Source organism: Haemorhous mexicanus, chromosome 2, assembly GCF_027477595.1.
Source record: "Haemorhous mexicanus isolate bHaeMex1 chromosome 2, bHaeMex1.pri, whole genome shotgun sequence".
Lineage (NCBI taxonomy): Eukaryota > Metazoa > Chordata > Aves > Passeriformes > Fringillidae > Haemorhous > Haemorhous mexicanus.
This window is the reverse complement of record NC_082342.1, coordinates 33,956,052-33,972,197: the sequence shown is the minus strand read 5'-3', so window position 1 is coordinate 33,972,197 and position 16,146 is coordinate 33,956,052. Positions and strand designations below refer to the sequence as shown.

At 40.7% G+C, this 16,146-nt stretch overlaps 1 long non-coding RNA gene across 1 annotated transcript; it reads right to left on the bottom strand.

Annotated features, from left to right (window-relative positions):
* Nucleotides 1–9,953: 9,953 nt before the first annotated feature.
* LOC132323308 (uncharacterized) lies at nt 9,954–14,360 on the bottom strand. Its single transcript, XR_009485307.1, has 2 exons — nt 10,406–14,360; nt 9,954–10,154 (listed from the first exon to the last, which is right to left on the bottom strand). It is a non-coding gene; the product is annotated as an uncharacterized LOC132323308 (long non-coding RNA).
* Between the last annotated feature and the right edge of the window lie 1,786 nt (nt 14,361–16,146).

Genomic DNA, 16,146 nt, shown 5'->3' with positions numbered 1-16,146 from the left:
TAAAGTTTCTGACAAACTGGGATTCCAAGAAACCTCCACTGAGCACTTAACCTCATAGTTTAAGGGAAGAGTCCCACATGGATTGCAAATAAACTCTGGGAACTTTATATCAATTTCCCAGGGCTGTTCCAGCATATGGAGGGAACTGTGGCCATCTTGTCTTACATGTTCAGTCCCCAGCACCTCCAGGTGCTCTTTGCTCTGAAACTCTGTTCATAGCCACCGGAATGGCCACAGGGGAGAGTGGAAAGTGCTTACACTATTGGCTGTTTGCATTGAACACCTTGTCTCCAGAAAGTAAGGCACCCAAAAAGGGGAGGCAAAAGGGACCCACAGACCCTTCCGAGAGAGCATTCATATACACTTTGCTGCCATCAGTCATGGGTACAAGACACAGAGTTTCATTGCTGTCATGGTACTTGTTACTGGCATCCCAGGTCTTCCCTAGTGATGTCTAAAAGCTGCATATTCCTAAGGACAGGTAATTTCTTGAGTAGGTTTCCTTAATTCAAAGAACTAAGTCCATTGCTTTTCATTCAAGACTTTTCCTGGAACTAACTATTGATAATTTTACAATTTAATTTCAGTTGGGACTTAGAAACTACAAAGGCATGCTCAGAAATTGCAGACAACAGACTTGGAAGACAGACAGCTCTGAAGGCAAAGCACTTCTCTGCCTCAAAGCAAAATGAGATCAGCTGCAGACAAATAATGAGATGTTGAATCAATTAACAAGAACAAAAGATGTTTTTGAAGTCGGACAACAACATCAGATAATAAAAACCAAGGGAGCATTTTACTATAGAAATCTTTACTGGGCTTTTAGAAACCTCTTTCTCCTCATCTAAGCAAAATACCTGGCACTTGGGATTTCTGCCCAGAGCTGGCTCCACTCAAATACTGAAATGTGGATAATCAGGAACTGTTGGGCAGTTTGCTCCCTAGGAAACATCTGCTTTCCGGAGTAAAGGAATGTCACTAATATAGCTGTGCCTTGCAGGCACACATGCCCTCTTTACACAAGGGCTGAGCCCTTACTGTTCCAGAAGGGATTACCTGAGGAGATTCCATGATTTCGGCTGCAGCTTTTACTTCTGGGCAAACTTGGGGTTAATTCCACGTGTGCAATAACCATAGGGTGTCTTTGCACACATGCAGACCATGGCAAAAACTGTTTCTTACACAGGCCAGAAATTACTTGAGAGTCCAGGTTAACTCTAAGCAAAACTGTAGCACCTCATTAAGGTTCCTTCTCCTCGCTGTAGCCAGCTGGTTTCAGCTGCAGTTACTGGTCCTGGCTTACATTCTCCAGGGCTGCATTTTCCTTGCAACAAACACTTTGAAAGCTTCTGCCTCAAAGCGCAGGCTTTCCCAAGTATGAAGGTAGGGAACTGTAACATTGAATTTCAACATCAAAATTTCCCAGAGATCCCTCCTTTTACCTGGCTCACGTTGGAACTGCAGCTTGGAAACAAGCACAGGCTCTCTCAGAATGTACCATCCCCACGCAGCAACTTGGCAAATCCCTTTTTAGCACTCCAAAAGTGAGGACAGATGTAGCTTCAACAGCAAGAAGCAAACCCTGTGTTGAGATAGGTCTGCTCAAAGCCTTCACTTCCTTCTCTGCACTAGCACTCAGTAAGTGAAAGGCAGATGATGCTCAGCTGCAGAAGTGTCAAAAGCAGCACCCAGAGGCACACAAAAGGGGTGGATGATTGCAGGACAGCCTGCAAGCAGCAACTATGAATTGCCAGACTTGGCCACAGAACTCTCTAAGAACCAGAACCAGCAGGACTGAGGCTACAAGGAAAGCAGGGAAATAAATTATTGGGAAGATTATATATACAGCCAGAAGCCAAGAAAGAGAAAATCATTCAAAGGCAGGGGACAAAGAGCATTCAGCCTGGAAACCAGTGGGAACAGGGAAACAATTGTGCTGAACCACCTCTATGTTCAGCTACAACTTCTCAAGCACCCACAGACACACCAGAGCTGCACACACAGCAGCTTAGAAATATTTCTGCATCAAGGATAATGTGTACCCTACATACTTTTGTGTCCCACTCCCAAGCAGCAAGGAGTAGAATAACCCTTGCTGTCTTCTCCTAATTTCTTATTTTTCTAGAATGTTAAAGTCACAGGCCAAGTACAAGAAGATGTGTCATGGGATTTTCACTTGCTGAAAACCACTAATAGATCAGTAAGTCTTGGAATTCAAAAACAAACCTTTTTTTTGTGGATCCCACTTATTGTAATGAGCTACAGCCTGGTCTTGGCAGTGTACTGAGCTGGGATTTCAGCTGAATACTACCCTCCCTACAACTGGCAGGTAATGCTTGTAGCAGCTCTGGAAACTGCTTAGGAGACCATGCAGCAGAAGATTCCACTTGTTTACGGAATAAGCTCTTCCAACTGGATGTGTCTGCTGGCCTTTGATCCAAATGTGCTGTGCTGTCAAAAGAAGGTATAATCAAAGGAATATCAATTCACAATGGTGTGACAGTTTTGCTTAATTTCAGAATGATTAGGCTCATTGAGAAAAAACTCAGCTACACAAAACAAACTTAAAAGTAAAAGACATTCCTAAGCCTTGATCATCAAAAAAGTCTGGCACCATTTTTTTAGATAAATATGGGATTATGTTTCGTGGTTCTGAATAGAATACTTTGGAAACTTTGATTTTGACATACCGTTTGTCTTTGCAAGCTGAAATAATAACCACTAAAAAGTCATCTTTGTTAATAAATAATAGACTGAAGAAGAAAATAGTGGTTCAAACAATGGTTTTGTGAAGGGTTGAAAGACCTGAAGTGCTATAGGGATGAGACACTGGATTTTTATTGCACTGGTAAGTAGCAGGCAGATATTGCTATTGAATGTAACTCTCTCCTACAGTAAAATAAGTTCTAACAATGACAAACACTCTGAAGCAACTGAATGTGAAGATTGTCTAAAGCACTTTCTTTTTCAGCTTTGAAAAATATTTCCACTTAACTGTTCTGGCACAGAAGAGTTTTGCTGTAGCACTATCTAGGTATCTGTAAAACAATTTTGTTTTCATAGGTGTCCCTCAGAAATATTCCACACTATGGGCTGAGGAATACCAGTCTTTATGGAACAATAATTCTGAATTCTGCATCACACTATGATTTTGAGTAGCAGTAATGACTTCTGCTGATTGTGTGGACAGAGGTTATAAAACCTAGAGCTCTCAGGCTTAAATTGACATTGATACCACTGAGCACTGTCTTCTCTACTCCTTCCCTGAACCCCACGTACACTGAGAGGTGCTGTGTAACAACTAAGGAAATCTCTGAATTACCTGCTATTGATATTGAGCTGTTCTGTCAAGAACAAAGGGAAGACAATCTGCATTATCTTTGCTCAGAAGAAGGCCCACCTTGGAGGAGATAGGTATCTGTGGAATACTCAGAGTACTATAGGTGCTTTAGGATCAAAATACACCTGCAGAGATCATCTGTGGAATAGAGAGGCTGTCTTGCTTAGATGGTCTGCCAACAGCTTGCCCTCCCTGCAGAGATGCACAGCCAGTGAATTTACTGGATCTATGATATTCAGGTCTCAAAACACATCAGCTCTCTAACTTAGACTCCTTCCCTGTGCTTGCTTAATGCTGCCAGCTAGTCCAGGCTCTTACACACAGTGCTTTTTTTTTTTCAGAGAGCCAGCTGTATTCTGGGCTGTTCCAAAAGCAGTGTGGGCAGCAGGTTGAAGGACTAAATTCTCCCTTTCTATTCCACTCTTATGAAACCCCACCTGGAGTGCTGCATCCATCTCTGGTGCCCCCAGCATAAGATGGATGTGGACCTGTTGTTCAGAGTCCAGAGAATGCCACAAAGCTGATCAGGGGGCTTGAGAGCCTCTGCTGTGAAGACAGGCCAAGAGAGTTTGGATTGTTCAGCCTGGAGAAGAGGAGGCTCCAGAGAGACCTCAGAGCCCCTTCCAGTACCCAGTGGTGCTACAAGAGAGCTGGAGAGGGACTTTTCACAAGTGATAGCATGCAGTGATAGCACGAGAGGAAATGGTTTTAAACTGAAAGAGATCTGGTTTAGATCAGATATTAGGAAGAAATTATTTAATGTGAGGGTGGTGAGACACTGGAACAGGACAAGGGTCAAAGTTTTAAACTGAAAGAGGGTAGATTTAGATTGGATATAAGGAATAAAATCTTTATGATGAGGGACAAGTTTAAAGGTTTCTTGGGAGTATGAGAAAGAAGTAGCTTCAGAAGCTTGGATTTGAGGAAAACCATCAGCAGTATTAACTCCACACCAGCAGAGGGAAACACAGCCTCAAGAAAACTAACTCGCCCTCTTGGGAGATGTTTTTCACCCATCACATTCACTGAAAGGGACTGATTTAGTCAGGGATAAATTAAACCCGTTGTAATGCAGTAGGATATGCTGTCTTGTTCCCTGTATTTATTAAGTGCACCAACAGAAATAAGTAAAAGAGATCTCTGCTTTAAGATGTATCTGTTAATATGTGATTCAGACATCTTGGGCTTGATTTTTTCCATGTTTGTGTTTCCTACTCTCCATTAAGTTAATGGGTCCAATGTGCACTTGGCAAAACAAGAACCAAGTCCAGCACAGTTAGAAGTGACTTAGGGATGTTGGAATTCACCTCCTTCACCACAGAAGATGCCATTCAAACACCAGTCCTTGGTAGGTGCCTGTGACAAAACCACAGCTGGAAACAGACACGATTGGCAGCTCTTCTGACACACCAGTGAGAAAAACAAACCCTGCTGGCCCACACCCACTCCATCCAAAAGAAAAGTGCAGGTTTAGGATAGGTTTTATCAGAAGTTCAGTGACAGGGGAGCATTGCTGCCCTGAGGAGGTGTATCCAAAACTCTGGGAGGGATTCCAGAACCAATGGGGAAGATAGGAATTGTAGAAAAAGCTTCCAAGAGTAGGATTGCATATGAGCATGAATTTCACCTCTCTGAAAGCACCTCACCATTCTGGGCTCACAACAGTTGCTTCCAAAACCCTCCAAACCAGCTTACTTCTCATCTCACTGTTCCAGCTCCTAAGGCTTACATCTGTTAAAGGACACTTCCAAAAACACATAATTAAAAGATGCTGAACTCCTCCAGGCAACCAAAGCAACACATTATGACCTGCTTGCCAACTCTACACAAACAAAACAATGCACCACAGTCTGCTCCAAGGCATACTGAATGCAGTGACATTAAACACCAATCATGTGGGCTAAAGGAAAGAGATGGAAATTTAATCAAAAGTTGATGGCTATGACTAGTAATTTTGCAAGACTTGGATGCCTTAAAAACATGTTCAAAAATGCGTCTGCAGTGTCCTCAATGCTAAATTCCTGGGGCTGCATCCTTGCTTTTGTTGCTGGCATCTTCAGCTGCACGTAGCTCACTGTGGGCTCCCTTCATGACAGAAAACTGCACCTAAGCCCAGGCAGGTGGGTCTCTGCTGCCCTTCCTGTCACTGTACAGTTGCTCAAGAACAAACATGCAAACACCTGCAAACATGGTGTGACTCTGGCAGTAATTCCCTATAGGAAGGTGAAAAATAGTATGCATACAAAGAATAGTGGCCAGCCACAAGACAGAATCTTGGTTGTTTTTCATCTCTTTCCATCCAATGGACTCTGCAGCATAATGGATGGCTGTCACTGCACCACAGATGAGTTACAACTTGTAGCTACTGACACGCTCTCTTCCTGAGCCCTGTCACATTTGTCATCTGCTTTGGCTATTTGCCTTCCAAAGTAGGCTCATCTTTGGTACAGTCTATAGGAACACATGCTGAATGCCAGCTTCACCTCAATGAGTAACTAAACTTTCAACACAGCTAACTCAGATGGTATAAAAACCAGCAGGGGCTCCACACCAGTGATGCAAAGCACAAAGGGACATTAAGCACGGCCCACAAAACTGAGCAGAAAAATGTAATTCTGTGCCCCAACCTGATCCTTTCAGGTGAGGTAACAGATACTTAGATATCGTTAAAGCAACAGCCAGTCTCAAGACTTTAATTTGGTTGCAGGAGAGAAATCTGCAACAGTTAAAAACTGTTGATCTTGGAAATCAAAGCAAAAAACCTCCTACCAAATCACAATGCAAAAAAGATGCCTTAGTAGAGCAATGGGAGGAACAGGAATAGAGTTTATACAGGAAAGCATCAGTAAGAACCTGTCTTATTCTTTTGCTCCTACACCAAACAGTCACCTGCATCTAACCAAGGCTGGACTCCTTGAACATCTCCCACCCAAAGGGACTCCATGACAACTGATGGTATCAGAGCCAGCAGTGTTATAACAGAAAGTTGCACACATACCCCTAGCTAAATCTGGAAATTTAGACACTGAAAACACTTTCTTTCCTTCCCTCTACTGGGCCTCCTCTCCTATTTCAAGGGTTGCTTGTTCCAGAGTGAAGTCTCATAACTGGGCTGCAGTTCTTCATTTCCACTCACTGCTCACAAATTCAGCTGTTTTCAAAATACATGAGCTGTTACTAAGACTGGACTAAGACAAGAGATCCCCAATCCAAGACACAAAAGTATTCAGGCTGCAGAGAGCACTTTGAATGATTCTGAGAGCACTTCTTCCCTCAGAGTCTTACCTTGCATATAGAACACCAGAAAGCTGTGCAGAGGGATGTTATAGGGAAGATTAAGCAGATATTCTTCCCTGTAACACAGCACTGTCCACAAGTCTGAAAAGAAGGCACTAGAAAACTGTGGAGATTGGTTTTTTATTGTTCCAAAAGCCCAAGTTCTCCAGCCTGCCTCATCCCCACAGAAATGTGACTTCTGGTCCATTAGTGACATCACAGCTGTAAGGGATACTGTCCCTTCTTTCCCTGCTTCCTATATCATACTGTTAGGTACAACTGTTGTTACTGCTAAGCTGCTGAACATGGATGGTTACCAGGAATTCTAGAGAACAGCCTCCCAGTCTTTTCCCTTGGAAAAATATCATTATATCCCTATCTTTTTCTCCTGACTCCTGGGGGCTGTAGGGAAGAAGCAGCAGGCTCTCCCCTAGAGCTGCTGTATACACCCTCCAGGAAGAAAAAGATGAACAGAACTAGAAGGAAGACTTTTGCCTTCATTAGAAATCTTCAGAAGTGTTGTTTTAAAATATACAAATTATTATTTTAATTAAAATGCTGATAAAAATATGGAGGTGTACTCCATCTCTGACAGAAACTCTTCCTAATGTGTTTAACGTGATTTTGGAGCCCAGTACTACTTACTCAACTCCCTTCCACCAGCTGGGACAGTAGATCCAAAGCAAACATTCAGGAGACCAAGGAGCTTGCTGGAATCTCAGCCTGAGGCATATGCAAAGCACAGAAGAGCACAGCAGGAGTGACCCGGTGATGGCCAATCTCCGTGACCAGCCCATGTCTAGGCTCATGTCGGGGTGAGCTTACCAGCCTGTGCTTATCAGACTGGCCTGTGCACCACCAGCTAAACTAAGGGGGTCAGTGCAAGGGAAAGAAGCACACGGTGGCAGCCTCTCTCCCAAGGATTCCACCCTTGAGGCTTTTGAGGTGACCTGGTCATTGCACTGCACGCTCTCCCTTCTTAACATTACCATTGCAGCAGGGCAGCCTCCAAAGCTGTGTCTGGAAAAATACTGAAGTGATGACAGCATGGGATGAGAGGGTCAGAGAGATGATGATGCAATGTCTGATTCCAAACCTAGATTTTGCAGACCACCTAAAGGTAAATGCACAGTGATAAACCAAGTCGTCTAGACAGGGAAAGAGTGGATTGGAGAAGCAACCAAGGTGATAAGGCAAAATATAAGGAAAATGACCCAGAAAAATAAAAGAAGACAGTGGTCAAGACATAGCTGTCTGTTTACATCATGCACAACTGGGAATGCAGTCCAGACAAGTTACAGAGGTTTTCCAGATCTAATGCTAAACAAAATTACAACCTCTCTCCAAGTCTGGCCTCAATACAAATATACCCCACCCCAAGATCTCATCACACTAAGCAAAGCAGAGTTTTTCAAGTACTTCTGTAGCTGGCACAACAGTGCAATTCCAATTAATAGGAGATGCAGACGTGCAAAAGGAACTGTTTACACCCTCATCATCACAGCACAGGTCAGTATTATCACTACTGAACTATTATTACTCTGTTTTCACTATACTGCACAAGTAATATCAAAATATTGTATCATGAATATCCAATTACTATTTAATTGTTGATACTCAATGCTTAATTCAAAGATAAGACAAAGGAAAGCAAAACTTTACAAGACACCAACAGATTCTTGACCACAGCTCTTGAATTTGAACTTTTAAGTGAGGTACATGAAGAGATGGATTGCAGGACCAATCCCTCTCAACAAAGATAGAAAAATGAGTGCAAAAGACAGGAACTTTCTCCTCAGTATTGCAATTTGCTAACTTTCCCTCGCTACTAAGACATAACACAGTGATAAACTTATTTTAATTTCTATTTTACTTCCAACACATTTAGGGCTGTGAAATACCAAAAGGAAATGTGTAGTAACAGAGCATTTCTCACTCTGAAAAAAGGAGAACACACTCTTAGAGTAATACAAAGAATGGTTATCTGTGATAGACACTGAGTAAGAAATATTCTTAGGCTACCATATGTGCATGTGTGCTTGGGACAAGGATAAAAACATATGGGGCCAGTTAAGAGCACAAAAAAGGCCAGGGGGAAAAAAAAAAGAAAAAAAAAGACTACAAAGGCAGGAGGAGCAAACTACTTGAGGCAGCAGAACAGAGAACACTGCTGAATACCCACAAAAAAATAAGAGAACTGAAATACACAGAGGGTCTAGAAGCAGCTTGGCAAGCTAGGATATATGAAACTAGGAAGGAATTTAGAAAGTTCTCAGCTGTTCTACTTTTTAAGCATGAAATATTAAGGCAGAAAAGCACTTAAGGAAGCATCAGCATATGCATCAGCACACAAACAGGCACTGAACCACAAGAGACGAAATGGCCATTACTGTGTTGGGGCAGCCATTCCACCTGCTTACAGAGATGCCAAAGGAACAGTGTGACACACATCTGCAAAAAATCCAACCATAAACTTCAGCTACTGCAGCAAAGGCATAGCTGCAGACAGGCTACCAGCCACATTCCTAGGTACATTCATGTGTAAATTAGAACAAGCACACAGAAAACAGGAATTAAAACTTACATGAAATGAATAACCATGAAAGGAACAGGAAGAATGTCAAGGATAAGAGGTATTTACTGATAATGTACCAACTCAGCATCTTGCTTCCCTTTTTTGCTTCATTTTTGTAAATTTTGTACAAATTTCAAGTAGGCACATGAAAACCTCATCAGTACGTGTCTAATTCTTTACAGTGCTTCACTAACAACAAACCAAGAGAGCCAAGTGCCAGATCTATAACCCATGGTAAGATAAGCTGTCTTCAGAAACAACAGATAGTAAGAATGTCCATGCCCATCCATGTCTGTAACAAGCCCTGCCACTGTGGCTTCAAAATCCAAAGGCACATTACCTCTGGTAGGTTAACCAAGTTGCTTCTCTTTTCCTCTAGCAGTCACCAAAGTGACCATGAAGTACAGCATGATCAGTATGGTGACTTCACTTTTGAAACTCAGGAGACTTGTATCCTCAGTGACTTAGGTGAACTTGTAACATTACTGATAAAACCAACATTACTGATAAAACCTGATGCTAACGTTTCTAAGGCATTTGGGAAGATTAATCATGTCAATATAAAGCATTTAGAACTCTTAGGAATTAAATTCCTGGAGGGAAAAAAAAAGATTAATAAAGTGAAGAATACCCAATAGGTCTTATTCTTCTGGCTTAGGTGCAGCTTTGATACAGTATCAATAGATTTCTCAAGTTAACCAGCCCTTCAAGAAAGGGGAGATGGTGCAAAAGGTACCAAAAAGAATCTCACACTCTCATAAATTACAATTCAACTTTTTTATTCAATTATCCAAGTTAGCGGGACAGGGATCATCATGACTGTTAACACCCCATGTGGACATCACTCCATTGCACATTCCTGCTGATCCATCCTTTCTTCCCTTCATTGTGAAGGAGGCATTATCAAAAGGCTAAGTGTTCCCATGAGAGGCAAGAGAAGACCTGCGGCTGCTGCAGAAAAACCTAAAGAAATAAATCATTGAAGAAGTTAGTCTTTGGTCTAAAATATGAACATCAAAAATACAAGCAGACATCATAAAAAAAACTCAGTTTCCAGCACCTATCTGGCTTCCCTGATAGCTGCAACACAGACACACCAAGGACTAAGCCATGGGTACCAAACTCCTCTTCTGACCTTGGGAAAGGCCTTTCCAGGTCAAGGAGTGAGAAGCAGCGTGGGCTGTGTTCTGAAGATAAAATCTAGTTCCTGTTACCTTTCCAGTGGGTAGAGTTCAATCTCTGCACCTGGTGATCCAGCATCTTCCACACACCTTAGATTCCTGTGGAAATATTTCACGTGGAGGAAAAATTGTGTAAAAGTTTAGCAAAGTCAAACTGCAGACTTTTCCTGCCTAGTTCTCCCACTGATAAAACTTCAGTACTTGCCATCCAGTAAACAACTATTTCCATTTGGGCATGGACAAGCATTCCCACATCACATTATATCTGCACTACCCCTCCCATACAATGTTGTAAAGGTCGGTGGGCAGGGTAACGGTAACAACTGTGTTATTTCTGTCACCTTGTGTTGGTTAGATGCATGGGAAAATATACACACAAGCACAGCGAGTTTCCTCCTAAAACTCACAAAATGCAAGCTTCAGGCCTAATGCACAATACCACTGAACAGAAAGAATCCAGAGAATAAAGACTACCAGGCTGTGCTCTGCACAGTAGCATCAAGGAAGGGAAACTGCACACACCCTCTTGGACAAACCACACTTCTTGTAAATGAAATATTTACAGATGACATATATACAGCTGCACAGTCAGTGTGACATTCCCATTCCTCATCAAGATGTAACTGAAACATTCATCTGGACTCCTGGCTTCCCACTGCATTGGTATGACAGAACCAAAAGGGTAACTGCATACAGCTACTGCTTAGGCTTCTTTCTCTGCTTCAGAGCATCTTCCCCTTCAGTACATGTAACATCACGGACAGCTTTCACCTCTTCAGTTTCTCTCTCCTCAAAATGTAACTGTTTCACAACACAGATAAACAGGAGGCATTTGTTCACAGAAGAGTTGTCTAGCATTGGAATGGGCTGCCCAGGGAGGCGATGGAGTCGCCATTCCTGGAGGTGTTTAAGAAAAGACTGCATGTGGCACTCAGTGCCATGGTCTACCTGACAAGATTGTGTTTGCTCAAAAGCTGGGACTTGATGGCCTCAGAGGTCTGTTCCAACCTAACTGATACTGTGATTCTGTGGAATTCGTTTCTTGCTATTAGAGCACTTTATTGAAAAAAATTCCAATGACCTTTGAATAAAACATTTTTTTTTCCGTTTCTGTATTAAAAACCTCAATTATATTGCAATTTGTCTAATACAAAAATACTTTTTCTTAGCTGTTCTGCTTCCTATAGAAATGGATAACAGTATTATATAGTTAACTGTCCAAACACAGTTCCCTCCTTCCAAATAAGCAAAAAATATCTATTACTCTAAGACAGAATACTGTACATAGCTGCATACAGCAACCTGCCTCCAAATAAAAGAGCAGACACAGAAATTCACATAAATCTTTTATAAGCCCTTCATGCATAGACTTGGCAGAGCTTAATACAGACATACTACTATGCAGACTGTATATTCTAGTAACACTTGTACTGTTTCTAAAGGGAACAAAGGAGGGATGCAAAAAATACCTTGAAAATGCCTTGCATAGGTGCAATGTGAATTTTAACTTTTTTATCAGCTTAATCCATCACCTACTATTCAGTCAGCATGAGGAACGTATTCATTTCCTCTTTTCACAAATATCACCCCTTGCCTGCCTGTGAAAGTCTATGACAAGAATGGAAAATAATCTGTCTTCTTCAAATCTCTACCACATCAAAGCTGCAGAAAACAGGATGCTTTGGGGTATGTCACATCTAAAAGAAAAAAAACCAAAACCAGAACTCTTTTGTACTGACAGACACATGGAGAACTGTGGAGGACCTGAAAACGTTCTAAATGCCTTGCTGTTTATAACAAAAAAAAATAAAAATTCTTTCCTGATCAGTCACTAAGTCACCTTGGTCTCTGCTCATCAAAAAAGCTGACATACATTTATGTGCCTCTCTCTCCCACTACGCTGAGAAGCAGCAGTTACAGGCCCATTTCCAGGGCCAGAGGAACACTCTTCTTCCCAAATGTTACTGTCATGTAAACTCAGTGCAGTAACACCTTTAATCCACAAGACCACCCATTCAAGTAGGCAGGTGCTACATTTAGTTTGTGCATCAATGGAACTTTCAGCTCTTCTCCCCAAGATCCAGTTCCCAAGGGCCAGTATGCCTAGCATATATTACACATGGAAAGTCTGGTGAGATTCCTCCTCACAGCAACAGCTGGTGATGCTAAAGATCAGCAAAATCTGTTTTCCTGCCTCATTTCTATCTCTGATGACAGACTGACATAGGCTTCAGACTCCCTTGCCTCTACTATCAGAAATTATTTCTCTTCATCACATCTCCAGCCTGACTGGATTTAAAACCCTTTCTCTATGAGTTTTGTCTCACATACAAACTTTGCTTGTTATTATATGTAACAAGATTCCAACCAACTCTCTATTCAAAATATTTTCTGTTTTGTACATGCAATCTCATTTCACTCTGTAAAAATTCAGTTCTGAGATTTCCAGCCTGTGGTCCACAGAATACTTTGAGAGGCTGTATGATAACTAAGAAGTTAATGAGAAAAGCACACCAGTTGTCCACAGTCCTAAGTGGTACCTGATGTGCACTGGAGACTATTTAGCTGCCTGGATATCAAAATCCAGATCCAGCTTAGCTCCTGTATGTAAGTGTTGTTCCTGATTTTAGTGTGACTACACCAGGTAACAAGAGAAAACAGAATTTGGAATTTATTGACTAATACTTAGCTGTAAATGAAGTAGAAACATTTATGAAAATACAAAAGCTACTGCTGTATTCTGCATATTACTATATATTCTGAAACAATTCCTTTTTCCCAATCCACTTGGACATGTTTCTCCATATTATGAGCTGATCCAGATACAAACTTCTCCTATGTCAGGCTGTTTATCAGTGCTTCTTGTGCTGCTCTCTCCTCTTATTTTCTTTTCAGAGGGAGCAGTCATTCTACTAGAGTCAGTCTTCAATCTCTAGTAGAAGAACTACTTAGCATAGAGATGTTGTAACAGTGGAACATTCGGATGACATCTGCAACAATAAGTATTTATGGTGTCTACATCAGTGGTCTCCAAAGAGGAGGCCACACTCCCCAGGAAGCTTTGCAAGACAATCTGTAAGGCTGCAGGGTGAAAATGGTTTTTGATTTTTTAAAAACCATTTTTAAATGGTTTTTAATTAATGAATACAGATAAGTAAATGTTTCAAAAATAGTCTTCATTTAATCTTTACCTCATCCTTTTTTAACTTCTTGGGTTTATGTAAGTTTTACAATGTATACTGTAATACACGCATGTAACTTGGGAAAACTGTTGATTGGACCACACGCTCAAAATGTTTTTTCTGATAGGAACGTGCAATCAAAGAAGTTTCAGAGCCATTTAGAACTGAAGAGATGGCTGAAACTACCAACTCTTAACCACAAACTCAGAAACATTATATAATTTGCAATTCCCACTTCCAAAAAGGATTTTAACTGTTGGTGATTCAAACCTTTTTTTTGCTACCTTGAGATTTAGGAAATCTCCAAAAATAACACTGTTCTTTATTATCATGGCATTTCTAAGGCATACATATATATACACACACATGTTGCTCTTAAGTAGCAAAATAAGCAGTTGGGCTCTCAGCCTATGAGGCTGATCATTGGCTGATGGTAAGGATGTTTTTTACCTTCATAAAATTCCATATTTTGCAGAATCTTCCTCATTTATTCCTTGGTTTTTAAACTAGGTTACAATAAACATTTCACCAATGGCACAAATATGAACAGTCTTCTGTGGAGCAGGGAATGACTGGAGAAATACATTCCTTTCAGCCTTATTTTCCAGTATTCTATATATGTGGTGATTTTGGTGAAGTTTAATTTTTTAAGACAAGTACTGTGCCTTATAAAGGCATAGGGGAAACTGGAATGTTCAATCAAAGATGAGAATTAGGGCATCAGGTAACCAAACACCAACTGAGATAGATCAATGTGCCACTTGTATTACAAGCAATCTTTTGATGGTCAGAATTCTGTAAATCAGACTCACCATTCAAACGGACAGTTCAGGGACTCTGCCTCTCTTCTCCACTCCCCTTACTCCAGTTAGTACTTTGCAATCCATTTCTCCCAGTACTGGAGGTTTCTCAGGTCACAGTCATGAGTGTCTTCTGCTGCTGCTGCTGCTGCCACCTACCAGTTTTATTATTCTGTTGCAGCAGAAGGGCATATAGAAGAAGTTCTGGTTCAGCATGCACATAATCATCATCCCTTGTCTAAGAAGTCATGGCCTATTCAAGTTCTACATTTCCCCATACTCTAGGCAAAGCACTGGGCACAACCAAGATCAACACAAGGCTTTGAAAGCCATTCCATAAAGAGGAAGTAGCAAGATCTGTAAAACCACCTTTCAAGCAATATTAAATATTAAAACTTTAAACATTAGAGAATGCAGTAAATTTTGGTAAACTCTCCCCACCAAAGAAGAATTGCAGACTCTGCAAAGAAGTAGTACTGTATTTCTTTCAAGAAAATCTTCACATAGTATGTATCTAAAATCAGGTTAGAGGTGCAAAACTGTGATCCAACGTGAATTAATGAATAAATCTGAGGAAAATAAATTTTTATTTTTAGACATTATTACAAACCCCAAAAGACACCCAACCACATGCCTGAAAGTGTTACACCCGTGTCCTATAGCAGCTGATGCACAAAAATATACACAAATAAAGGAATAGGCCTGCCCAATGCTGAGACGCAAGAAGTGGGTGTGTCTGAAAGGAAAAAGCATTGGAAACATAAGTATAACAGGTTTGTAAAATTACCTTGCAAGTAAAATTAAAAGACACAAATTATACACTCAATTATACCAGTGAAATCGGATTATCACTCCACTGACTTTCACAGAGTGATTCCAGGTTTATCTCAGTGTAATTGAGAGCAAAATTTGGCTCTAAAATTATTCCCTCCCACCTTAATTTGAAGCTACAATTTGTTATATTGCTGGTAAGTTTGCTTTCTTTCAGGAAAATACAAACTGAGACTATAAAAAAATTAACCGTTTTATGCTGGTATAGAGGAGTTATTATTGTACACAGAAAAATAATCTGAAACAAGTGCTAATTCTTTACAGATGTCATGGGAAATATAATACTGCATCAGGAAACTTGGAAGCCTGTTTGTAGGCTAATATTCGTCAACTTGGAAGGGTATTCCAATTGTCTAATATTTTACCTCTGAGTAAAATACAAGATTCTCCCCTTTAATTAAACAAAAAAAATATTAAGTACCCAGTACTTTTACATTGTTTAAGATTAAGGGAGAGAGTTACCAGAGAAAGATAAAATGTACAAGTGCTTTGATACAGCAGTGAGGGCAAGATAAAAATGTGTCACCCCATCCTCCACAAACAGAAATCATCAGCTCAACAGTCTTTTTCTGCAGCACACATATTCGTCCATCTGTCCTCTTTACAGGATCCTGCTCTACTGAATTTTAATAGAATTAACATTCTTAGTACTAGTTTTTCATTCCTATCAACTACGTAACTTCTGCAGTTATATTTTATGTTCATTTAGCAAATGGAAAGCAACGTATCTTTCAAAAATCTCAGCTAAAACAGTACACTTGAAGATAATCTAAAACTGATAAAGAGGAAGGGGAATTAATGTATTACAAAACCATCCCTCATACAGTTGCACGTAGGGACTCACTTTTGTCTCACCTCAGTAAAGCACAATGACAGTTTTCTTACAAGTCAACAAGTAAAAGGAGGGGAAATAAGGAAGTAAAGCAGGGTTTTCTCTAAATCCGGTTAAAGAAATCATTCA